The sequence below is a fragment of the Elaeis guineensis genome, chromosome 1 (genome assembly GCF_000442705.2).
Source record: "Elaeis guineensis isolate ETL-2024a chromosome 1, EG11, whole genome shotgun sequence".
NCBI lineage: Eukaryota > Viridiplantae > Streptophyta > Magnoliopsida > Arecales > Arecaceae > Elaeis > Elaeis guineensis.
In genome coordinates, this window is record NC_025993.2 from 78207228 (window position 1) to 78234046 (window position 26819).

Consider the following 26819-nt stretch of genomic DNA (forward strand, 5'->3'; position numbering starts at 1 on the left):
CACTGATCCTTTTATATACACATGGTTCTTCTTCATTTTTTATGAAATCAAATGATTTGATCACTTCATCAAAGTGATGGTTCCAACTCTGAGAAGCTTGCTTTAATCCGTATATAAATCTTTGTAGCTTCCAGACTCTGTGATCACTGTCATCAGATGTAAAACTCATAGGCTACTCCATATAGATATCTTCCTCAAGATATCTATTTAGGAAGGCAGTTTTCACATCCATCTGTTAGATTTCATAATCACAGTAAGCTACAATAGCAAGCAAAGTGCGAATGGATTTCAGCATGGCTACGGATGAGAAGATTTTTTGAGAGTCAATGCCCTTGTACTAACTATAATCTTTAGCCACAAGTCTAGTTTATAGGTCTCTTGTTGGGAAATATGTCCCAAAAGTCAATCGTCAAACTGTTGACGGTTGAGCAACCAAGTATTGCAATTGATTTGTTAATAAATATAATATATTTTTGATATTTTCATCATAAGTTCTCATTTTCTAACGAACTTCATTGTTATGATGAAGTCCTTAAGACTATTTAAGTTTAATAAAGAGAAGATTTATCGATTAGTCCTTAAAATTATTCACGACCAAATGATAGGCTGTTAATAAGGACGACAACTTCTATCGAGCATAGATCACTATAGGCTATATGGATTGGTTGTCTTCTTAACCAAGGAGTGTGGAGACACTGGTATGGCATACAGATGAGATGTAAGGGTACATTATCATTGAACATAACCAACTCCAGAGCATTCTACTGTCGAGAATGTCTCTGATGGGATATAGGTATATGTTGGAAAATATATCCCAAAAGCCAATCGTCAAGCTGTTGACGGTTGAGCAACCAAGTATTATAATTGATTTGTTAATAAATACAATATATTTTTGACATTTTCATCATAAGCTTTCATCTTCTAACAAACTCCGTTGTTATGATAAAGTTCTTAGGACTATTTAAGTTCGATAAAGAGAAGATTTATCGATTAGTCCTTAAAACTGTTCACGATCAAATGATAGGCTGTTAATAAGGATGACAGCTTCTATCAAGCATAGGTTGCTATAGGCCATATGGATTGGTTGTCCTCTTAACCAAGGAGTGTGGAGACATTGGTATGATATACAGATGAGATGTAAGGATACATCATCATTGAACATGACCAACTCTAGAGCATTATACTGTCGAGAATGACTCTGATGGGATATAGGTATAAGTGTTCCTTAGACCTGAGATCACCTCAGTGACTTGCAAGCAACTCACTGTGCTTTGGTACTGGACTAACTAAATTTCTAATTCAGTGATAAAAGGCTTCTGGGCATAGTCAAGTACTTGCGAAGCCAGAGTGTGATCGAGATGTGATTGACCACTCCAAGAGTTGGAGAAGAATGAGTCACTGTATTTCAATTTAGTAAAACCTTGGCCAGGATAATCCATCAGATGGATTTGATATTTTAAAATACAATGTGGACAACCTGATCAGAGTTGATAGTTGAACTCTGAGGTATCCTATGATCATTTTGGTTAAGGGAATGAATTATATGGAAACTATATCCGCATGGGTTTTAAGAATGTTGTTCTACATATTTGACCTATCCGATCATCAGGTACTATTGCTAGATGGTCACTTTGATTGGTATAAAAATTTATTTCTATACTATCAGCTTAGGTTCGAACCTATGAGATCACACACATTAGAGTTCATAATCCGATCGGATGGTTGATCAATGATTAAGAATCGTTCTAGGGTTAAATGATCAATACGATTGACATTTAACCTAGTGCAAGTGTTGCAGGAGGATCGATTAGCAATTTAATTGCTAATTGACTTAATTTGATTAAGCCAATGGGCTGAGATTAAGTCTAATTGAATATGATTTAATTAAATTTAGTTTGAGCTTGATTGGATCAAGTCTAATTAGTTTATTGGATAAGCCAAGTGCAAGGAAATAACTAGTCCTAATTCAATTAAGACTTGGGTCAACCGAATTTCTAATTTGATTAGAAAATTAAATCTAATTTAAATCTAATTTAATTTGATTAAATTAGATTCTTAATTAGGTTAAAATTTATTTATTGGGTTGATCTAATTTTGATTTGATTTGGTTTGAGAAACCAAATTAAAACAATTCATAAGATAGAATCTTAGTAAGACTAGGACTCCACCATGCACCACATAAGCCCCCCCATGCCCTTTCTCTTATTCCATGCCAATCCTCTCTTATTTTGTGTGACAAAAGCCCTCTCCCAGGTCTTTCCTATGTTCAAAAGGTTTTTTCTCTTCTTTCATACATGAAAAGTGGTTGTGGATCAAATCAAAATAGGAATAAGTTTGGATTTCAAATTTTATGAGATAGAGTTTTAGAAATCCAAAACTCTTTCCTTTTTGCACCAAATTTATCCAAATTTTTTTTAGAATTTTAGTGAATTTTAGGGCACACATTGTGCACCCTTTGCTGGTGGTCCATGTATGAAAATAAGGAAGAGGCATCCAAGAGTTGGGTGCCCCTTATCTTGCCATGTTTGGATAAGCTTGACTAGGTATTTGACCTAGATAAAGACTCTATCATATCTCTTTCTATGAAACAAATTTCTTCATGAAATTTTTGAAGAATGCACAGATTTGAGAGATCGTTGGGGCATCCAAAAATTAGAGAGAAAGACCTTTGGGTTATAAAGATATAATAGACACAAGACAGGGTGTCTAGGAGAGAGTAAAGAGAAGAAGAAGATGGTCTTCTTCTAGGGTTGTTAGTTTCATCTCTTTCCTTCCTCCATCTTGAGTTTTCTGAGAGTGTTTTAGATCTAAAACTTCTCCTCCTACTTTTCATCTTTGGAAGAGCCCAAATCAAGAAGAAGAAGGCACCTGATCAACCATCGAAGAAGGATCAGTGCAGTACTAGCATATTGTGCTGATTTCCTGAAGCAAGACTTCTGGTCGAGATTCGTGGGCTCGTGTGGATGACTCCTAGAGACCAGATGCATGTGCAGTTTGCAACATCATCCTCAAGCCTGGATCAGCAAGGTTAGAACATCTAACTTGCAAGGTAATAGATCTGATCTATTGTTTAATATATACATTAGATGTAGTATAGAAATATGTTGATATGATAAACATATAGTTCATGCTCTATATATTTTAATTTTTGATTTAATGCTATGTAATAATCATATAATAGAATCTTAGATCTAGAGATTCTCTAATTTTAAAAAATAAATTTTAATTTATTTTAATCTTTCACTGTCTGATCTTGAAAAAGTTTCAAGATCTAACCCTGAAACCCTAGATCTGGTTCCAACAATTGGTATCAGAGCCTAGGTTGTTTATTACATGATTATTTATACATGCTTAGATTATTTTTTAGATTAGATCTAATTTATAATCTAATTATTAAATCTAAAATTAAAATTTTAGATCAATCACGAACTGCAAGGTTGTCTTGCTGTAAGGTTTACCCCTTACAGTACAAAGGTTGTCCTAGTTCGTGTAGATCTATCTTTAATCATAAATTTATTAGATATAATCTAGATTAAATTTATAATTTATTAGATTTAAAAGATATTTAAATCTAAAATAAAATCTCTTTGTTAATAATTTTTGTGCAAAGAAATTATTTAAAGTTGAAATTATTTTAGTTACATGAACCTGTTTAGATTAGATCTAAAGTAGTTTCATATTTATTTTATTTGCATCTTGATTATGAATCAAACATACAATATGGTTGGTAGAACCATATTGTAAAATTATTTTATAAATATGAAAATTATTTTTGAAAAGTCAAACCCAACCCTCAGCCCAAAACTTAATTAAGAATTAAGAAGTTGTTTGATTAGGTTCTAGAATTGTGAATTGAAGAATCTAAGACAAACCATAATACATTAGGTTAATGGGTTAGTAGGAATTAGGTCCATTAATTTGATTAGACCTATGGTTAGATTAAAGATGGACTTAATTAGAGAATTGACTAAATCTAATCAATTGTTGTCTTAGATTAGGTCATGGATTCTCTAGATCAATTACAATAGTTGTAGTTGGTTAAGTCCATGTCTTTAATGAGAACCAAATGGACTTGATTCTTGACTAAGCGATCTAGCATGAACTATTAGGTTAATCTAATCAAAACTAATTAAACCAGTTGGTGTCTAAGGTAAACCAGATCGATAGTTTTTAATTGGGAGCCCACTTACCTGGCTATTTCTGATGGTGTCTAAGGCAAACTTGGGCCGACCCTCCCACTGATCGAACTTACCTAACCTCTTGGTAAAATTATATTTTGATCAGATCACTTAAATATTCGAGCTGACCCATGTCAGCTAGGTAAATCAGTGTGACTGATTTAGGTGCTCCTAGACCAGTCCTTTTAATGGTCTCCCTTAAGCTGACTTGGTGAAGCCAGTGGGAGGATCATGATAAGCTGGTTTATCTGACCTCATCTTCTAAATCATTTAAATCTTCTAAAATTATTAGGTCCTTAAAATGATAAAGTTATGGAGATAATTGAGTCATAGCCTCCCATTAAGGTGTTTGATAATGAGTCCATTAACTAAATAATCATTGCAGACACAAAGGCCTGGTGCTTGTTGACTAATGGAATTATCACTCATCATATGATGATTTGGAAGTGTCTCTCTAATGGTGGTTAGGTGAGCCAACCAAAGTTGGGCTTAATCATTCATTGGTTAGATGTACCAAGTATGGTCATGTTAATGGTTAGACCTAACCGGATCCTTACAGTGGAGGCCCGAGCCTACTGATTAGGTTTCTGGGACAAAATTCAAATTACTAGAATTATTTAGAGAAACAATTGGTTATGAACCTACCCTTAGATGTACATGGGTTGGCCAACTAAAGTTGGACTTGTGTGCAGTCTAATGGATTCTAGTACCCACTAAGGAATTAGGGTAATTCCTCGAATTGGAGGTAGAGGCTACCAATTCTAATAAAATAGTGGAAGAAACCTTTTGATTAAAGTCCAAATCTTTAGGTTTAATGAATCAATTACTAATTAGGTTATGATTTTTCTTTGTGCAGATATGGCCACTTCCCTATCGCTCCGATCATTGTTGGACAATGATAAGTTGGTGGGACCCAACTTCGATACGCTAATATCAAAAGTTGAAGATAGTCCTGAAGCATGAACGAATCCTATATGTGATAATGGATCTTGCACCTGAGGAGCCAGCTGCCAATGCACGTGAAATATTCAGAGACACTTATCAGAAGTGGCTCAGTGATTGGACTACGGTGCGCTGTATCATGCTGGCTGCCATGAGCGACGAGTTCAGTCACATATTTGAGACAGCTCAGCCAAAGGACATGCTTCAAGTATTGGAGGATGCCTTTGGCACACCTGATGACGTGGAGAGGCATAAGACTAGCTGTGCCATCTTCAATGCCAAAATACGGGATGGTGCCTCTATCACTGATCATCTATTGTGCATGATCGAGCTGATGGAACGATTGAGCAAGCTCGACTTTTTCTTGTATGAGCAGCTTGGGAAAGATGCAATACTGAACTCACTGTCCAAATCTTATCTGCCATTCCTCACTCATTATAGAATGACAAAGCCTGAAGTAAACTACCATGGGTTACTGGGGTTACTTCAGAACTTTGAGAAGGATCACCAACTCTACAAGGAGTCGGTGAACTTAGTGGGAGGTTCATCTTCTGGTTTCTGACTCTTTGAGAAAGGGAAGAAGAATAAGAAGAAGAAAGTGAAGAAGGTGCAAGTTCAGGCTGGGACATCAGTGCAGGGCCAGACCAAAAAGATCAAGCCCGATAAGAGTCTATTTTACTGGCAAGCACCCTAGATTAGATAGTGTGTGTCAGATATCTATTTATGGCACTATAGGCTAGGTTATATAAATAAGAACAGAATAAACAGGTTGACTCAATAGAGAATCTTTGAAGTCAGTGATTGTGAATCACTTCCAATCTGTGAGTCCTGTCTTCTTGGTAAAATGACCAAGTCACCTTTTACTGAAAAAGGTGAGAGAGCTACTGAGCTCTTGGGCATAGTACATACTGATGTATGCGGGTCTATGAGCACAAGTGCTAGAGGTGGATGTTTCTACTTCATAACTTTCACGGATGATCTATCCAGATATGGATATGTCTATCTGATGAAACATAAGTCGGATTCATTTGAAATGTTCAAACGATTTCGAAGTGAAGTAGAAAAATAAACTGGAAAGAGTATTAAAACTCTTCGATTTGACCGAGAAGGAGAATATCTTTCTAGTGAATTTTTTATATATCTAGGAGAGAATGAGATTCTCTCCCAATAGACTCCTCCAGGAACACCACAGCATAATGGTGTGTCTGAAAGGAAAAATCGGACTCTGTTAGACATGGTCCGATCCATGATGGGTTTTGCTAGCCTGTCGATATCCTTCTAGGGATATGCACTCGAATCGGCCTGTTATCTATTAAATAGGGTTCCAAATAAGTCTGTAATTAAGACTCCATATGAGATATAGACTGGACATAAGCTAGCACTTTCACACCTTAGGGTCTGGGGGTGCCCGACCTATGTCAAACGATTAGTCACAGACAAACTTGGACCTAGGTCTGACAAATGCACATTCATCGGGTACCCCAAAGAGATCAAAGAATATTTTTTCTACCATATTGATGAACAAAAGGTATTCGTTAGCCTTAAGGCAATCTTTTTAGAAAAGGAGTTTCTTGTTGAAGGAATCGTTGCCTTTAAGGTTGAACTTGATGAAGTTCAACAGGTAGAAAGACTGACACCAATAGCTGAACTTGAGTCAAATTTGATTTGATCAGATTTGGAGCCCAATGTACTTGCATCATTAAGGTGATTCGATAGAGTACCATATCAGTCGGACATATACTATGATTTTTTGGTCCAAGACGGTGATCCCATCAAACTCGATGAGAACGATGAGGATCCGATCACCTATATGGATGCAATGCAGAGACCTGATTCTGAGAAATAACTTGAAGCCATGAAATCCAAAATGGAGTCCATGAAGATCAACGATGTTGCTCCTAGATTGATTTTGATGATTACAAAATAGTTTGAAGGGATACAAATATTTTTTATTTTGAAAAAGTCCTTATGCTCTACAGGGGTAAAATTGTAATTTTATCAAAACTCTGATTTGATAGTATCATCTTGTAGAGCAAATGATTTGTGATCTATTGGTGAAGATTTCATTATTTTTGGACTTATATTTTTGAAGTTATGAAGGTTTGAAGTGCATGAGTCGACTCATGAGTCGACTCATGGGACAATGAGCTGATTGGCACGCAAAAATCCTGTTGGCACACGACCTTTTTTGGCTTGGCACGGCTTGTGAGTCGACTCATGAGTCGACCCACAAGGCATGAGTCGACTCATGAGTCGACCTCTGTTAGTGTGGGCCAAAATTTCCAGAAACTTGTTTTTCTGGATGTTGCATCAGAGGTCGACTCATGAGTCGACCCCTGAAGCATGGGTCGACTCATGAGTCGACCCCTGCGACGGGATTTGCCTGTAACGGCTAGTTTTTGGCCAGATTTAGTTGCTTTTAATGCTCACCTTTTGTGCTCTAACGGCTCTTTTTCTGCCTAGTTTGTTTTCCTTTGTTTCTTAAGGCTATAAAAGGTTTCAAAAGGTGGAAAACAATAAGGAGAGACATCAAATATCCAAGAGGCATTCAAGAGATTTGAAAAGAGAAAAGAAAGAGCATTCAAGAGGGCATTCAAGTGCATTCAAGAGAGGGTTTCTCAAGCCAACTTCTCAACCTCATTCAAGAGCTCATTTAAAGCCTTCAAGAAGCCTTCAATCAAAGCTCACCAACTCCTCAAGCTTTTATTCCTTTTCTCATCCATTTTGAGGAAATCAAAGAAGGGCTTCTTCTTTTGAGTAAAGCGTATTTATTGTTATTCTCGCTCATTTGAGGAGCTATTCTTGTACTTATTTGTGCTCTAAACTGATTTTATCTTGTGAGTAATTGTTTTGTTTTGGAGGGTTTCCAAAACAAGGGAAGGTTGATCCGAACCTGAAATCGGAGTGTATTGGGTCGGCTTGTACCCGGAAAATAAGTGGACTAGCTTGAGATAACTAGTGTCGGAGGTTCCGACGTTTGTATTCGGGTTGAATACAAAGTATAGTGGATTGGAATTCCCAAGTAGGAGCTTGGGGAGTGGATGTAGATGCAAGGTTGGCACCGAACCACTATAAATCCTTGTGTTTGTGGCATGCTTTATTGTTTCTCTTTAATTCTCCATTATATCCTTGCATTCTTGCTTTAAGCAATTAATCTCAAACTAAAGTCTCTCTCCTCATTCATCAAGCTTTTGATATATATTTTTCATAAGTAGTTAGTTAAGCTTAAATTCTTTAAAACCCAATTCACCCCCCCTCTTGGGTTGCATAGCTGGGCAACAAGTGGTATCAGAGCCCGGTGCTCTAGCCCTTCTTTGATCTAACAATCAAAGAGCCAAAGATCTATGGCAACCCACGTCGGCACTTCTCTAGTCGAGGGGCAATCCACCAACCGACCTCCACTTTTCAATGGGTCTAATTACACCTATTGGAAAGCTCGGATGAAAATATTCATACAAGCACTAGACTATGATATGTGGAGTATCATAGTGAACGGTCCTCACACACCCACCAAGATTATAGATGGTGAGGAGTCAACCAAACCCGAAAGAGAATGGGATGAGGTTGATAAGAAATTGGCACAATTGAATGCTAAAGCTATGAATGTTCTTTATTGTGCACTTGATGCAAATGAATTTAATCGCATTTCTACCTGTGCATCTGCTAAAGAAATATGGGATAGGTTAGAAGTAACCCATGAGGGAACAAATCAAGTAAAAGAGTCTAAAATAAACATGCTTGTACATAAATATGAGTTATTTAAAATGGAGCATGATGAGTCCATAACTGCTATGTTTACTCGTTTTACTGATATAATTAATGGTTTGAAGAGTCTTGGCAAATCTTATACTAACAGTGAGCTTGTAAGAAAGATTCTCAGGTCATTGCCAAGAACTTGGGAAGCCAAGGTGTCTGCCATCCAAGAAGCAAAGGACTTGAACACTCTACCTCTAGAAGAGCTTCTTGGATCCTTGATGACTCATGAGCTTAGCATGAAGCAACATTAAGAGGATGAAGTCAAAAAGAAAAGAACCATTGCCCTCAAATCCACAGCTTCTCCTGATGAAGAAACTGACGACACAGAAGATGAAGATCAGGATGAAGAGATGGCACTCATCACCCGGAGATTCAAGAAGTTCCTAAGAAAAAGGAAACAGGGGATGAGAAAGAGACCTTTCACAAAAGGGGAACAAAGCAAAGAGAAAGAGAAAGATCAACCCCTTATATGCTATGAGTGCAAAAAGCCGGGGCATTTCAAATTCGAATGTCCACAACTGAAGAAAGGTCCCAAAAAGTTTAAGAAGAAGGCAATGATGGCCACATGGAGTGCGAGCGATGACTCAAGCTCCGATGAGGAGACTTCAACAGAACAATCCAACCTGTGCCTTATGGCACATGAAAATGAGGTAATTTCTGAAATCCCTAGTGAATTCACTTTTGAAGAATTGCATGAAGCCTTCAATGATTTAATTGATGAATTGAAGAAACTAGGAATGAAAAATAAAGACTGAAATTGAAAAATCAATCCTTAGTAAAACAAGCTGAAAACCTTTCAATTGAAAAATCCACTTTGCTTCAAGAGAACCAAAGCCTAAAGAATGATATTAACAAGCTGAAACCTATAGTAGATAAGTTCACCTTAAGTTCAAACAAACTAAATATGATTCTTGAAAATCAAAAGGCCGTATATGATAAGGCTGGACTTGGTTATAACCCCTTAAAGAAACAAAAATTTCTGAAAAATATTTATGTAAACTATTCAAGTAACAAGTCTACCAATATTACTTGTTTTAAATGTGGTAGAACAGGACATAAATCTTACACTTGTGCAAACACAACTATAAAGAAAATATGGGTTCCAAAAGGAACCATTTTGACTAACCAAAAAGGACCCAAGAAAGCTTGGGTACCTAAAACAAAAACTTGACATTTGTTTGCAGGTGTGTCTAGCATCCCATGGAGAAAACAGGAAATGATATCTGGACAGTGGATGCTCGAGACACATGACTGGTGATGAATCACAATTCATCACGCTTGATGCTAAGGATGGAGGGATGGTCACCTTTGGAGATAATGGCAAAGGAAAGATCATCGGGATAGGTAACATTGGTATCACTCCCTCCAAATATATTGAAAATATTTTGTTAGTTAAAGGTTTAAAGCATAACTTACTTAGCATTAGTCAATTTTGTGATAAAGGGTATAAAGTTGTTTTTGAATCATCTGTTTGTATTGTGACTAGTCCTATTAATGATGGCATCAAATTTATAGGTCATAGACATGGCAATGTTTATATGGTAGATCTAAATGATTTAGCCAAATTAGACATGCAATGCCTAGTATCCTTAAATGATAAAATTAATGAGACTAGTTGGCTTTGGCATCGTAGGCTTGCTCACATTAGCATGCATTCTCTTTCAAAATTAATTAAGAAAGAATTAGTTCATGGCTTGCCTAAACTGAATTTTGAAAAAGATAGAATTTGTGATGCATGTCAACTAGGTAAGCAAACTAGAGTTTCATTTAAATCCAAAAATATTGTTTCAACTTCTAGACCTTTAGAGCTTTTGCATATGGACTTATTTGGACCAACTAGAACCACTAGTCTAGGAGGAAAACGATATGATTTTGTAATTATAGATGATTACTCTCGTTTTACTTGGGTTTTCTTTTTGGCACACAAAGATGAAACTTTTCATATTTTCACTAAATTTCATCGAAAAGTCACTAATGAAAAAGGATTTTCAATTCAAAATATTAGAAGTGATCATGGAACTGAATTTGAAAATCAAGACTTTGAAAAATTTTGTGATGAAAATGGAATTGACCATAACTTCTCTGCTCCTAAAACACCCCAACAAAATGGGGTAGTTGAAAGGAAAAACAGAACCTTAGAAGAAATAGCCCGTACCATGCTTTGTGAAAGCAACCTTCCAAGATATTTTTAGGCAGAAGCTATTAACACAGCATGTTACATTCTAAATCGTGCTTTAATTAGACAATTTTTTAAGAAAACCCCCTATGAACTTTGGAAAGGAAGAAAACCAAATATTGCATATTTTCATATTTTTGGTTGCCGATGTTTTGTATTAAATAATGGTAAAGAAAGACTTGGTAAATTTGATGCAAAATCAGATGAAGCAATCTTTCTGGGTTACTCCTCCACTAGTAAAGCTTTTAGAGTTTTTAATAAAAGAACCCTAATAGTTGAGGAGTCCATTCATGTTGTCTTTGATGAATCTAACGATCTTCCTTCGAGGAAGAATGAGGGTGTTGATGATGCAGATCCATTAATAGAAGGTATGAAGGAGATCACTCTGAAAGATTCAGCTACTCCAGAGGACAAGGGACAAGAAGACAAACAAGATGAGAGAGGTGAAGAAATTCAAGAACAACCTCAAGGTACAGATGACCTACCCAAGGAATGGAGGTATGTTCACAACCACCCTAAGGAGTTAATTATTGGTGATCCTATGCATGGGGTAAAAACTCGTTCTTCACTAAGAGAAGTGTTTAATCATTGTGCTTTTGTATCTCATCTTGAACCAAAAACCATTGAAGAAGCTGAAAAAGATCATAATTTGATTAACGCAATGCAAGAGGAACTTAATCAATTTGAAAGAAATAATGTTTGGACTTTGGTTTCAAGACCTAAAAACTGTTCAATAATTGGCACAAAATGGGTCTTTAGAAACAAATTAGATGAGCATGGTAATGTAATTAGAAATAAAGCAAGATTGGTTGCTAAAGGATATAATCAAGAAGAAGAAATTGATTTTGATGAAACCTTTGCACCTGTTGCTAGATTAGAAGCTATTAGACTTCTACTTGCATATGCTTGCTTTATGAAATTCAAATTATTTCAAATGGATGTTAAAAGTGCATTTTTAAATGGATTTATTGCTGAAGAAGTTTATGTAGAACAACCCCCTGGATTTGAAAATCATGCTTTTCCTAATCATGTTTTTAAATTAAATAAAGCTTTATATGGATTAAAACAAGCACCTAGAGCATGGTATGATAGACTAAGCAAATTTTTACTCAATAATGATTTTTCAAGAGGTAATGTAGATACAACCCTCTTTATCAAAAGAAATCAAAATGATATGTTAGTTATACAAATTTATGTTGATGACATAATTTTTGGGTCTACTAATGAATCTCTTTGTCAAGACTTTGCTAAGCTTATGCAGGGGGAGTTCGAGATGAGCATGATGGGAGAACTCACCTTCTTCCTCGAACTCCAAATCAAACAATCAAAAGAGGGAATCTCCATCGCCCAAAGCAAGTACACCAAGGAACTACTCAAAAGATTTGGAATGGAGAACTCCAAACCCATTGGCACACCAATGAGTCCCTCATGTAAGCTTGACAAGGATGATGAAGGTAAATGTGTAGACTTAAAATACTATAGAGGCATGATTGGATCATTATTGTATCTAACTGCAAGTAGGCCTGATATCATGTTTAGTGTTTGTTTATGTGCTAGATATCAATCTAATCCTAAAGAATCTCATTTGAATGCTGTTAAAAGAATCCTTAGATACTTAAATGGTACTCAAACTTTAGGGTTATGGTACTCTAAGGACTCACAAATTGATCTATTAGGATATTCTGATGCTGACTTTGCTGGATGTAAATTAGATAGAAAAAGCACAAGTAGAACTTGTCAATTTCTTGGAGTTAACCTAATCTCATGGTTTAGCAAGAAACAAAATTCGGTAGCACTGTCTACGGCTGAGGCCGAATACATTGCAGCCGGAAGTTGTTGTGCTCAAATCTTGTGGATTAAGCAACAACTCGAAGACTTTGGAATTAAACTTAATGAAACACCAATAAGATGTGACAACACAAGTGCCATAAATCTATCTAAAAATCCTATTCAACACTCAAGATCCAAACATATTGAAATAAGACATCACTTCATAAGAGAACATGTTCAAAACAAAAATATAATTCTTGAATATGTTTGCATCGAAAATTAATTAGCTGATATCTTTACAAAGGCCCTTAGTGAGGATAGATTCTGTGAAATTAGGAGAAATCTAAGAATTCTTGATCCATTTGCCTGAATTAATTTTTCAATTTCCAATGATTTATTGTCAAAATTTCTTAGAGCTTAATTTCCAACACCTTTCTTGGTCCCAAAAGCTTGAGTTTTTCATTCTAAAAACTTATCTTAGAGCTAACCTCCTTCTCCCCAAATTTCAATTTTTCTGGAATTTATCCATATTTTTCCTGATTTTCTAAACTTCATGAGTCGACCCCCATGAGTCGACTCAATGGCAAACTTGTAAATCCCACCAACTTCCAAACGGGCTTAAGGTTTTTATATAAGGTTTGCTGTTCGTGAGCCGACCCACACGGTCATCTTCTTCCTTCCAAAACCCATCCTCCCGACTTCCATTAGCTCCCATTCCAAGACCCAAGCTTGTGGAACTTCTCCCGCCTTCTCTCCACTGCAAATCGCCTCTTGGGGAAAGGTCTTTTTGTGACTTCTTCCCTTGTTCATCACGGTTGGAGCGTGCCCTAGCACTCCACTGTCCCTCTCAAATCCACCCGTTTTCTCCACCATAATTCTATTTCACTCTCTTGTGATCCTTCCTCCACTCTTTCACTTGCTCCTCAAGTCTCCTCGCCTGCTATTGAAGAGATTATGGCTCCAAAGATGAAGCTTCCCCAAAGGAGAAAGTCTGTCCGAGAACTTGAAGAAAATGTCAGAAAGAAAAGGCAAGCGGCACAGTCCTCCACTGCTCCCACTCCAACTTCAGTTCAAGGTCCTTCTCATTCCTCTCAAAGCCCCAGTAAGAACCCTCTTTCAGATAGAAAAGTAGAAACTGAGAAAAATATAGACTTCCGGTTCTTTGAAAATGAGGATTTTCTTTTGCAACCAAGATCAAAAATCAAGGATGGAGTTTTTACTGTACCCTTAAAGAAGTTACCTATGTTGACCTAGTTAGGGAGTTTTATCAGAATCTAATTTATGGAAATGGGTCAGTAACTTCAACTGTAAAAGGGATTGATATTTGTCTGAATCCTGTTATCTTGGGGGAGATTTTACATTTGCCTAGTGAAGGTTATGCATATATGGAACTCCCTGTGAAAGAAGAAGGTGTTAGTGTTATTCTTGGGGGTGCCTACCAAGGGAATCTGAATAAACTGGAAGCAAAGATATTACCTATAGAGATGAGAGTTTTACATCAAATGGTCACCAAACTCTTCTTCCCTAGGAGTGGTAGGCACGATCTACTGTCTGGCAGGGATATATGTATTATGTTTCACATTATCACACAGACCCCCCTAAACCTCCCGGCACTTATGATTGAGGCCATGAGGGAAACTCTGAACAGATCTAAGGCACATTTGCCTTTTGGTATGGCCCTGACTAGAGTTTTTAGGAGGTTTGGTGTTAGCTGTGAGGGGGAGGCTCCTACCAAGCTATCTCATGTTGATACTTTCAACCTACACACCTTGCACCGAATGGGTTTCACAAAGACTGGTGGTGGTTGGATCAGGGGAGCTGAGGAGAGAGCAGAGGAGAGAGCTGAGGAGATAGCTGGAGACAGAACTGAAGTCAGAGCTGAAGAAGAAGAAGATCCATCATCTCCTATTCATGATTTCAGGGCAGTTTCACCAGATATACAGTTCTTTCCGGATCTAGAGGCTGGCCCTTCAGAGTTTACCAGGATGCCCACACCAGTGCATCAGCCAGAGAGCAGAGCACCTCCGTCAGAGTTCACACTGTCTGATGATCAGATTGAGCGGATTTCACAGCGTGTGGCTTCATTATTGACTAGTCAATGGAGCAGTACTACATTTGCACCAGGGGCTACTTCTTCTGATCAGACTTTGACTCCCCACATCTCCACAGTGTATCAGATGATGACAGACCAGTCCATCCGGATTCAGCAGCTTGAGGGCACTATTTTGAGATTGACTGGCAGAGTCCTTGACTTGCAGGGGCAAGTCTTTGAATTGGCCCATCCTCAGCCACAGGAGTCTTCGATTGAGGTCACTGATCTCACTGCAGAGGCTGGCAGACTTAGAGGAGCTCTTGAGGGCGGTTATGAGTTACTAAGGAAGGAGATCAGAGGATCGAGTGACTATGCGACTACCCAGTTCACTGCTCTTCTTCAGGCTGTTTCCAGGGCACTGACTGTACTTGATTCCATCAGACTTACCCTTTCTGTTCAGTCCCTAGCTTCTCAGCGTTCTCAGCCACCCAGTTCCTCCCGCTCGCCTGCTCGTACCAGTACTTCCACTCGTGCCAGAGGCAGACGGGGTAGAGGACGCACTTCTGATTCAGATCCATCTGCTCCTCATCACATTTCTGATGATTCCGATCATTGACTTATCTTGATCATTTCTAGATCCTAGGTGTTAGTGTTTTGTCCTTTCTAGGATCTGTATTTTGGGGCCATGTATTGACATGTGCTAGTTGGCTTTGTATGTTATGATCTATGTACTGAAACAATTATGGTTTTATGATATCATCTTTTTTCTTTGTAATGATGTTTATCATACTTTGGTTATATATATTTCTCTTTTGTGGAATATTGTCTTCTCTTTGTGGTATTATCATCTTATGATTGCTGTTAATAGTTGCTACATTAAGGGGGAGTAAACTCTACAGAAGAAGAAATTAAAGAATGCTTCACAAAAAGGAGGAGTTAACCTTGTGTGATGATGTCAAAAAGGGGGAGAAATTAAACAAAAAGAAATCCATCAAAAGCAAAAAAAAAAAACTACAAATTGTGATTATGAGAAATTAATCAATTGAAAATTTTAAGTACAAATCCCAAGTATACTGCAAATAAGTACCTTTTAAAATTACTTATACTCTGATTTGCTGTAAACATTTGGATATGTTATGATAGGCTCCAACCTACTCTGATATATTGAATACATTGCTCTGATACATTGAAAAACTGTTTTTACTACTCTGATACATTGCTAAATTTTTCTCTGATACATTGTAAAATTGTCTTCCCTACACTGATACATTGCAAGATTTCATCTCTCTTGCTCTGATACATCTTAAACTTAAATGCTCTAATACTCTTTCCAAATCAACTATTCAATATGCTTTGGCACACATGACTAGTTTTGAGAATTGAGAAAATTTTTCAAAATACAGTTTGCTCTGATAATAAAATCAAATTTTCTGCTCTAACACCAAAACAATTATCCATGAGCATATCTTCCAATCTTTAAGCAAATGGACAAACTATTTATGCATATAACCATTTGTATCACATGCCAAAAGAATCATACTCTTTTCAAGCATATGCACCTAAAATGCAATCTTTTGAAATTCATGATTCATATAAATGCTTTTGTTCAAATGTTTTGCCATCATCAAAAAGGGGGAGATTGTTGCTCCTAGATTGATTTTGATGATTACAAAATAGTTTGAAGGGATACAAATATTTTTTATTTTGAAAAAGTCCTTATGCTCTACAGGGGCAAAATCATAATTTCATCAAAACTCTGATTTGATAGTATCATCTTGTAGAGCAAATGATTTGTGATCTATTGGTGAAGATTTCATTATTTTTGGATTTATATTTTTGAAGTTATGAAGGTTTGAAGTGCATGAGTCGACTCATGAGTCGACTCATGGGACAATGAGCTGATTGGCACGCAAAAATTCTGTTGGCACGCGACCTTTTTTGGCTTGGCACGGCTTGTGAGTCGACTCATGAGTCGACCCACAAGGCATGAGTCGACTCATGAGTCGACCTCTGTTAGTGTGGGCCAAAATTTCCAGAAACTTATTTTTCTGGATGTTGCATCAGAGGTCGACTCATGAGTCGACCCCTGAAGCATGGGTCGACTCATGAGTCGACCCCTGCGACGGGATTTGCCTGTAACGGCTAGTTTTTGGCCAGATTTAGTTGCTTTTAATGCTCACCTTTTGTGCTCTAACGGCTCTTTTTCTGCCTAGTTTGTTTTCCTTTGTTTCTTAAGGCTATAAAAGGTTTCAAAAGGTGGAAAACAATAAGGAGAGACATCAAATATCCAAGAGGCATTCAAGAGATTTGAAAAGAGAAAAGAAAGAGCATTCAAGAGGGCATTCAAGTGCATTCAAGAGAGGGTTTCTCAAGCTAACTTCTCAACCTCATTCAAGAGCTCATTTAAAGCCTTCAAGAAGCCTTCAATCAAAGCTCACCAACTCCTCAAGCTTTTATTCCTTTTCTCATCCATTTTGAGGAAATCAAAGAAGGGCTTCTTCTTTTGAGTAAAGCGTATTTATTGTTATTCTCGCTCATTTAAGGAGCTATTCTTGTACTTATTTGTGCTCTAAACTGATTTTATCTTGTGAGTAATTGTTTTGTTTTGGAGGGTTTCCAAAACAAGGGAAGGTTGATCCGAACCTGAAATCGGAGTGTATTGGGTCGGCTTGTACCCGGGAAACAAGTGGACTAGCTTGAGATAGCTAGTGTCGGAGGTTCCGACGTTTGTATTCGGGTTGAATACAAAGTATAGTGGATTGGAATTCCCAAGTAGGAGCTTGGAGAGTGGATGTAGGTGCAAGGTTGGCACCGAACCACTATAAATCCTTGTGTTTGTGGCATGCTTTATTGTTTCTCTTTAATTCTCCATTATATCCTTGCATTCTTGCTTTAAGCAATTAATCTCAAACTAAAGTCTCTCTCCTCATTCATCAAGCTTTTGATATATATTTTTCATAAGTAGTTAGTTAAGCTTAAATTCTTTAAAACCCAATTCACCCCCCCCCCTCTTGGGTTGCATAGCTGGGCAACACTGATCCCTATCATCAGCCAACCAGAAGAAATTTAGATAATTGGTCTTAAAAAAAATGACAATTCTCTGAGGAAAAATAGCAAAGCAACTCTTTTGTGGGTGCTCAACCTAAATCTGGTGCTATGAGATAATAAAAATTTCTAAAAACCTATAAAGTCTCAAAAGGGCCAGTCATATGACCTCAGAAATTTGACCTTCTCCCTCTTCTTTATTCTTTCTCCATTTTTTGTGTTCTGGTTCTTGTGATATACCGTTCCAATCATATTACCTAATATAAGGCCAAGTCAAACATGTACTCCATGAAGTGTCTTTTTATCACCTATTCATTCCATTAAGCACAAGCATCAACTTATGGCCTTGTGGTTCAACTTTCTAAACTTCTTCTTCTGCCTTGCTTCTTTAAATCAGCCTAGGACAAAAGACAAGTGATGAGAGATGATCCCATAAGAAAACGAAGCCTGCAATCTCTAGGGAAAAGCTATTTTTCTAAGTCATAATGGGGTAATCATCAGGGATTACAAAATGTGGCATCTTTTGCAAAGGTGCCATCTTGGACCTCAATGTATTGCGCAATAATACAATCAAACAATTAACTATCCTCCCGTGGGGATCTCCTTCAAATTGTATGGACCCAATGTTATCCCCTTTCCGTTTCTTTCACTATTATGAATGGATAATGCCAAAAAATATTGATGGGAATCACCAAAAGAAAGCTTTCCATAACCTAAAATAGGTCTTTTTATCCTCTTCAACAACAGATACCCCCTGAATTTTGCTTCCATCAGAGCACGAGGCTCTGCTTCCAACTGTGATGCAACTGTAATAAAACAAACAAATGTGAAACGTGTAACCCACAAATAGTGTAAGAGCTATCAGAACCAGACAAATTTCCATGAAGATATCATGGTGTAACCCATAATTAGTGTAAGGCTTCAAATAGAACAGGTAGTATGATCAGCACAGAAAATCTCCACCAGAACACCATGCAAAGAACCACAATCGAAAAAAGGGGATATGCATGAGAATCCCACCATTGCAGAATTTGGACAGTCAGATATATAGTCTTACTCATGTGCAGAGAGAGACCGTTTCATGTTTTAAGCATATGGCATGCAGGTACGAATGCAGCAACCTTACCAGCTCTCTGTTTTTTTTTTTGGTAGAAAGCTGCTCTCCAATTGATGTGCTAATTGAACAATTCTAAATTTCTAATCATCATTCAAAGATGGCAGTTTTCTCACGATGAGTACCAGAAGGACGCATGACAGGTCAACCTTTCTGCTGGAAAGAGGTACAAGAGCTAAAAGCTGGTGCATTGGGTGCTGGAAATTAGCACCCAATGCTGACAATGATGGACCCAACTTGACATGAGATGCTGACAAGCAGAAAGTATTGTCTACCGATCGCCAGCAACGTTCATGACCCTTTCGTCCACATGACCCTCGCCATTCAATAATCCATAAAACCATACTTCCCTGCTCATCCCTTCAATAACTCCAGGACAAGATAAGGCTTGCTGGCTATTCACTACAAAAAAAATATAGGAATTGCGATAATAGAAAACATTGGATCAGTCTCACAGAGGATTGCAAGTGGCTTGCCAGGGAAATACCTTCATATATTTCTCTCCTCTCTTCCTGCAGGCCTGCACCTAATAAACAAACAAAAGCCCCAGATCACTCCACCATCCCAGAGACAAAAGGAAAAGGAGTCAAATGGATGAATAATGATGATTGGGTCGTAATTACCAGAGATTAAAAGCAGACATAAGTCACACTCGATATTAGATGTATGGAGGCTTGTTTCTTTGTATCATATAGGTGCAAATGGCTCCTGAATCCTTCTTGTAAAAATGCTTTAGAGGGGCAATGGAGAAGGCGGGAAGATGGCTGAAAAGTTTCTTGATGTGCAAGAGGGAGGAGAAGGATGAAGGTGAGACCTTAACATCTTCATCGCCAACAGAAGTCCAATCAGATCCAATCCCACTGCCCACCCAAAGGAGAAGAATAGATGGAGCTTCCGGAGACAAGAAGCAGCAGCACAGAAGGGTTCGACATCTCCAGACCAAACAGTAAGTGCACCCACTAATGCACGGTCAGAGGCTGAGATTGATCAAATGAGGCATGCAACGGCTGCAGCAGTGACAGCAGCCGCAGCAGCAGGTGTTGCCGTTGCTGCTGCACAGGCTGCAGCAGATGTGATGAGTCTAACCTCCACCACCACTGGTAAAACATCCAGTGCTGTTGAGGAGGCTGCTGCAATCAAGATTCAGGCCGTCTTTAGATCGTATCTGGTACTTCATCTTCTCCTCTCCTCTCTTTAACACATTGCTGGTCCATTTTTCCTGTCCAGAGAATCAATCATCATTAAAATTTGAAAAGATTCATTTTGAGAAATGTATGAAAATAAACATAATATCCAGAGTGATGTAGGAACCAAACAAGAAAGTTTTGGTTTTTGACTTCTGAGGATACCCATATTGTAACACCAGATACATGGGCCCATTTATATAAGCACAGTAAATAATGAGAGAGCATTTTTGTATGTTTACCTGAACCATAAATATTCTCATTCTGCAATTCGTTGTCTTCTTAATATTTTAATAATAATCCAAGTTCCAGCTAATTACATGGAGCTAATAATGAATTGCAAAGTAAGTAAAAGAAAAAATGAGAAGACAGATAATATACAAGTTTCATGCATTACATAAAAATTACTAGAAATATATGTGGAAAGGCAGGACCGTAGAATATATCATCAAATGCTCAGAGGAAGTAAGATCTGGGCAACAAAATTATATTTGGGAGAAGCATTTATATATGGTAGAAAGAAAAAATGTGACTAATAAATTCGATGAGACACTATAGAGTTATACATAGAGAAGATAAAAACACTCTACATCGGCAGGCAAGGAAAGCTTTACATGCATTGAAAGGTCTGGTGAAACTGCAAGCATTGGTGAGAGGCCACCTGGTGAGGAAGCAAGCTACAGCTACTCTCCGCTGCATGCAGGCACTGGTGACTGCTCAAGCCCGAGCACGTGCCCAGAGGATCAGAATGGTTGAAGAGTCCCAAGCCATCTCACAAAGGCAGTCCGTATACAGGAGATCACCACAGCGTCGCAGATCCAACATTCATATGTAAGTCAATAGTAATGGAGACTATGTCGTCAAGTTTAGACATCAACAGAACATATAAAAGCTTTGGCTATTAGCCTAAATTTTAAAGAAGCGGTCTTCAGATTTACTGTTCTTATGAGACATGTTTCATGAATGTAGGAGATGGACAGATGTGCAGAGGAGAATGTCAAAAGTGGGGAAATGGATCTTCGTGAGTCGAGGGGCAGTACAAAGAGCAGAAACAGTTATCCCATCACAAACACCGACATAAAGGATCACAGACCCTCTATATATTATGGCAATACTTGTCTGCCTCTCAGGGCAGACCAATACCAACAGTTATCATCTGCTCCACCAGCACTAACTTATACAAGCCCAAGGGCTTATATCGGGCATTTTGAGGAGTTCCCATTCACCACAGCACAAAGCAGTCCCCAATACTTATCAGCTGTGCCTGTAACTGATGCAGCACAAACTTCTTTCAACCACCACTTTTACCCCAACTACATGGCTAACACAGAGTCTTCAAGGGCAAAGGCACGGTCACAAAGCACACCAAGACGACGAACTGATTCATATGAAAGGCAAACAAGCAGGCAAAGGCCATCAGTGGAAGGAAGGAGCATTCCAAGAGGTGTTAAGATGCAACGATCTTCGTCCCACGTGGGTTTGACAGCAAATGGGTATCAGTATCCCTGGTCAATCAAACTTGATAGGTCCAGCATGTCCCTCAAAGACAGTGAATGTGGTTCAACAAGCACCATGCTTACGAACACTAACTATTGCAGATCCTTGGCAGGATTTGAGGTACAATTTGTAAATCCTTGAACATAACTCTTGCTTATGTGTCCTGATTACTTGATTACTTTTGCCAGGAGGATTTACTGAATCAAAATGCCATGCTCTGTGTGATTCCAGGTTCACAAAAATAAGTATTGACTCTTATCTCAACCATCTTGACTACTGCCATTTGGAACATGCAACACAGCTGAAGGTAAACGTAAACACACAGGCCATGTCAAGCTTGTGAAGGAGAAGGGAATCTGCACATATGTACTGATGCACAATTTGTTGAACCCTAGGAATGCATTTTTCCCCCTCTGCGTGTAAGCTATGATCCCAAGTTTTCTAATACCTTATTCTAGTTTGGGCTATTTCCGCATATTTTATCTGCATCGTAAAAGCTGAACAAAACCGATTGCTTATAAACAAAATTTTGCATGTGTTGCAACCTCCAAGAATCATAACTCCTCTCTGATGTTTGAATTAAATAATAAACTTATAATTGATTAGATGTTGACAACCTCCAGAAAATACTCATCAAACAACTTAGCTATCTCATAGACTGGGTTCCACTGCCACTATAGTACTGCTTGGTAGTTTCACGTGAGAATTCTGCAAATGTTATCCCATCTCTCAAACGAGAGGATAGTGGTGGAATTTTTCTGAGGATTTCTTGCATTAGCTCAAGTGGTTCCTGAGTTCCAGCAACCACAGTGCTTGGCAAAGCATTGTCATTGTCACAGGACCCGGATGTCTCCTTGCTTGACAACAACTTCCCATTTCTTTTAGACTCTAAAAGGTATGCAGGATAAGACAGAGTTTTGTCCCAAGATGGCTGCAGGAAGACAACAAATGTCTCCCGGCTTAAGTTCTCCTTTTCGACAGGTCTGCCAACAGAATGAAGTGTAGAGCACAGCTTACCTCCCGACAAGATATCAGCTGCCTCCCCTACCTGAATGATGAATCTCTCAGGTGGGGATTTCACCACAACGAGTTTATTCCTTTTAGAGTCAAATAGTTGCAAATATGTATGCCCATCAGGAGAAGAGCACTCTTGACTGTTTGACACAGAAGAACAATCTTCTGTTTGGCAAGGCAACATAAATAATGGTGTTGTTAGAACAGTCAAGATTCCATAGTCATAGTGCCATTGCTGCCACAAACTGGACAAAGAAATTCTGCAGAACCTATCTTTAATCAAGCAAGTTTTTGCATTCAACTCATCCGGGGCTCCCTTTCTGATCTTGGAAACGAGCCTCCTGACATAGTAGTATGAAAATTTGAAGACAAAGGTCGGCCGAATATACCTTCTTCATTCTCCTGCAGTTCTCTTTGAGAATAAGGTTATCCAATGTTGAATGATAATGAATAAGACGTCCCTTTGCACTACCCAAGTTTATAATGCTCTGTTCCAGTTCTCTGCCACCAATGGCCTTATCACAAATCTGTGCCACGCGAAGTCCAAGTTCCATCATACAAAGACCTAGTTCCTTAAAAGTTTTTCCAAGCTGCTCGAACCCACAATGATTGAATTCCTGGAACCTATTAACAAATGAATTATCTTCTTCACTGTGGCTGCTTTGCTCTGAAATGCTAAGACCACCCGAAGCTGCCTCCAAACTTGAATCTTGTCCATATTTTAACTGCAAGGCAAATGAGGAGACACTCCTATCTGGATTCTTCAGAGGAACATCACTGCCTAAACCATGCTCCTGAAATAAACATCACCCATAAGTTATCTTTTGATGGTTCCCTATGTATCTGATATGATTAATTGATTATACTAGTGAGAGATAGTGTATATCATTGTGCATTTATTCTTCAAAATAAACAGAAATTAAAGCAAATGCCTGAAATGTTTTTTTCAGAGAAACTGCATTTAAAAGAAATTATGAGTATACGGACAAGAAAGTGCTTTCTAAAATAACTATCAAAGTAATCTACTGCATATAGTAATCTACCGCATATAGTATTGTTATGTTATATATACCGAATCCTTTGTGACAAAATTGGGGTCCAGAAGATAGTTGACTTTAGTGCTTTATCATCCATATATTGCAATGCATCAACAATTTTTAATCAATGATGTTCATAATCAAGTTAGCTACAAATAGTTTTGGTAAGAATTATGTTAGAAAATATTACATATGCAATAAGTTGTTTTTTCTTTATGAAGACATGTAAAGTTTTGAACGATATGCTTACTGTTATTTAAATATGTGTGTCAATTAAAACAGGCTCTCCAGATCTAAGCTTATACTGTATTTTTCTCTTCTTCTTTTTTTTCAGTTGTTGAGAGGGAAACCTATTTCTAACCAATGCTATGACATCATTTCCAGCCTTTATTTTCTTTTATTTAAATATATGTATTATGTGTTTATAGTCTTTATTTTCATGACAACATCCACATGTTGAGTTACGTCATGTTAGATATTTACAGCACATTACTTTTGGCATGAACAGTGAACTAAGTGTCAAGTACCGCTAAATAAAGCCGTTTTAAGAAAATGTAAAACTAGGTAAAGTATTAGCTTACCTGGACACTGACATGGTCTTTGTATTCTAAGCACTCAAATAAAATGATTATTAAAACCAAACAACTTCAAGCATAAATTATTCTTGCTTCAAGAAGATTGAGGTCAAAAAGAAACATTGTAAAACATTATATAAGAGTAAACCAGTTATGAATGACAACCTACCAAAGAACATCACTTATTTAACATTATAAGTTAAATGTTTAAATCAGAGTCATGGATTAAGCCCAATGATAGTTTGGCTATGCTAAAAAAAAAAAAAAAGATTCATCAGATAAGGAATTATTTTTTTTTAACATATCTAATAAGAACTTGTAATAAAGGTGGGACAAACAAAAATCAGATTCATAAGCTGAGGTTCTGAATTTTTAAATTCTTAAATTAATACTGAACTTACCTTCTGAAATGATGTGAATGCAGCAATTTGATATGAGCAAGTAGCAAAGGATAGATAAAACAATGATAAGTCTTAAAGATTCAGACTTCCTGGGTTTTAATGGATTCAAGTTCCATGATCATGAATTCAGGTCACTGCTATCTCTTCAAACAAAAGTTATTTCAACATCATACGAAAGGTTTAATGTTTATGACTTTGTGAATTTTATTCAATAATAATTTTATGTTCCACAATAATACAAGAAAAACCCTCACAAGGACACTCTTTTCACTAAAGCCAGCATTGGCCACTAAAAGGACCCTCGAAGCAAGAGTCTTCTTCAATAGAAGACTCGCAATAGAACTCATATATGGTAAACATAAAAAATTCTTTACAATAGATATTAATGTTGATTCCATAAACTAATGATTCATTATGGACACAGAAAAATGATTAAAACCACCTCCATGCCTCACCGATAAAATTTCAAAATCTAGGTGCATCTACCTCCTCCCCAAGGAGTAGCTCACTGGAAGAGATTGACTATATGAATGCCACCATAAGTTAAGCATGTCTGGAGGATTATGCACCAAGTTGATGAATAAAATCACATAGCATTCATTTACCAACGTGGGATTATGCTCAAACTGAACTTGTTCACTTATAATTTGTCAGTTACACATGCGTGCAACTTCCTAGATTAAATACTCTAATCATCCCTTTTCCAGCACTCTCTCCATGTTCAAATTTAATTTCAGAGGATTCCTCCAGGCTGCGTGAACATAAAGTGCCCGACAAAGTAGAACTTTCTACATGCAATTGACCTTTTAAGTTTAATGGCAAGCACTTCTTGATGTTAAGTTTTTTGTAGAAGAAATTGAACAATAAACCTTAGAGGATAGATCTTAACCTGACACAGTTGCAAAAATCCACCATATGGAGCTTTCCTTAGTGCTATACTCTGTAGCCAACCCCATTCCAACGAAAAAAGAGAGCAATGTAATGTAACATGAAATGATGGATTTTTCAACTTATCACCCCTAAAGGGCTGAATATAATAGAGCTGGGAATGCTCTAAAATTTAATACACCTTCTCTTTCTTCTCCCCTCTTTTCCCCTTAGTTCAATCCTGGTCTCTTCCTAACCAATAAACCCTAAAGCCCCCGCAAACTCCCACCCACCATCCAGAATTATAACTACAGCATTTCAGCAATTCAATTCTAACTACAGGATTCGATCAAATTTTCACATCATAAAATCTCATAAAGATAAACTAGATATAAACCAAAGCATTTTCAGTGGACTCCACCATGAAAACCTCATCAAAAACTTTTCTTTAAGACACTGAGATCAATTTCAGAACCCTAGGCTGATGATAAGATCGTAACAAAATATAATAAATGAATCAAAAGGTAGAACAAAGTGGGTCAAGAGGGTTCTACTTTGAGGATTCGAGCGCGATCCTTGTTGTCGAGAAGCGCGAGCTTCCGGGCGAGAGGGAGGAGGGCGCGGCGGAGGGCGGGGGCTTTGGGGACTCCGGTAATCGACAAGAGGCCGGGCCCGACGGACCCAGGGCTTGCATCACGGCGGCAGAGAGGGATTCGAGCCTCGCCAGCTCCTGGGGAGGAAGAAACCCTAGAGGGAGAGGAAGCGGATGAGGAGAGGAGGAGGAGGTCGGAGAAAGGGAGCTCCAAAGGCTCCAGGACCTCTGCCTCCGCCTCCATCTCTTCCCTACAGAGACGTCGCCTCGCTCGCCGTCGCCTGCTGGTATTTGAACCGTAGAAGATTAGCCGGTGCATGGGAAGATCTGACGGAGAACTCTATCTACCGTTTGATTCTAAAATTTTGAAAAAGATGGACAAAAGGAAGAGATCACCTATCCATCCTAACCCATCACCTTGCATCCTTTCAAATTAGTGAAATACAAGAAAGAATAAATAGAGCACAGAAAGATAAATTTTTATATTGATAAAATTATTTTATATTAATTTTTTATAAAATTTTAATATTTTTTATTTATTTTATTTATATATATATTTATTTAATTATACTATTTATCTTATATTATTAGATTTTATTACTAATTATTTTTATTTCAGCATATAATATTCATAGTTAT

The 26819-nt window shown here is 37.7% G+C and overlaps 2 pseudogenes; one reads left to right on the forward strand and one right to left on the reverse strand.

Annotated features, from left to right (window-relative positions):
• Nucleotides 1-18889: 18889 nt before the first annotated feature.
• Nucleotides 18890-26490, reverse strand: LOC140856728 (uncharacterized; annotated as a pseudogene).
• Nucleotides 19757-21835, forward strand: LOC140856730 (protein IQ-DOMAIN 19-like; annotated as a pseudogene).
• Nucleotides 26491-26819: the final 329 nt, after the last annotated feature.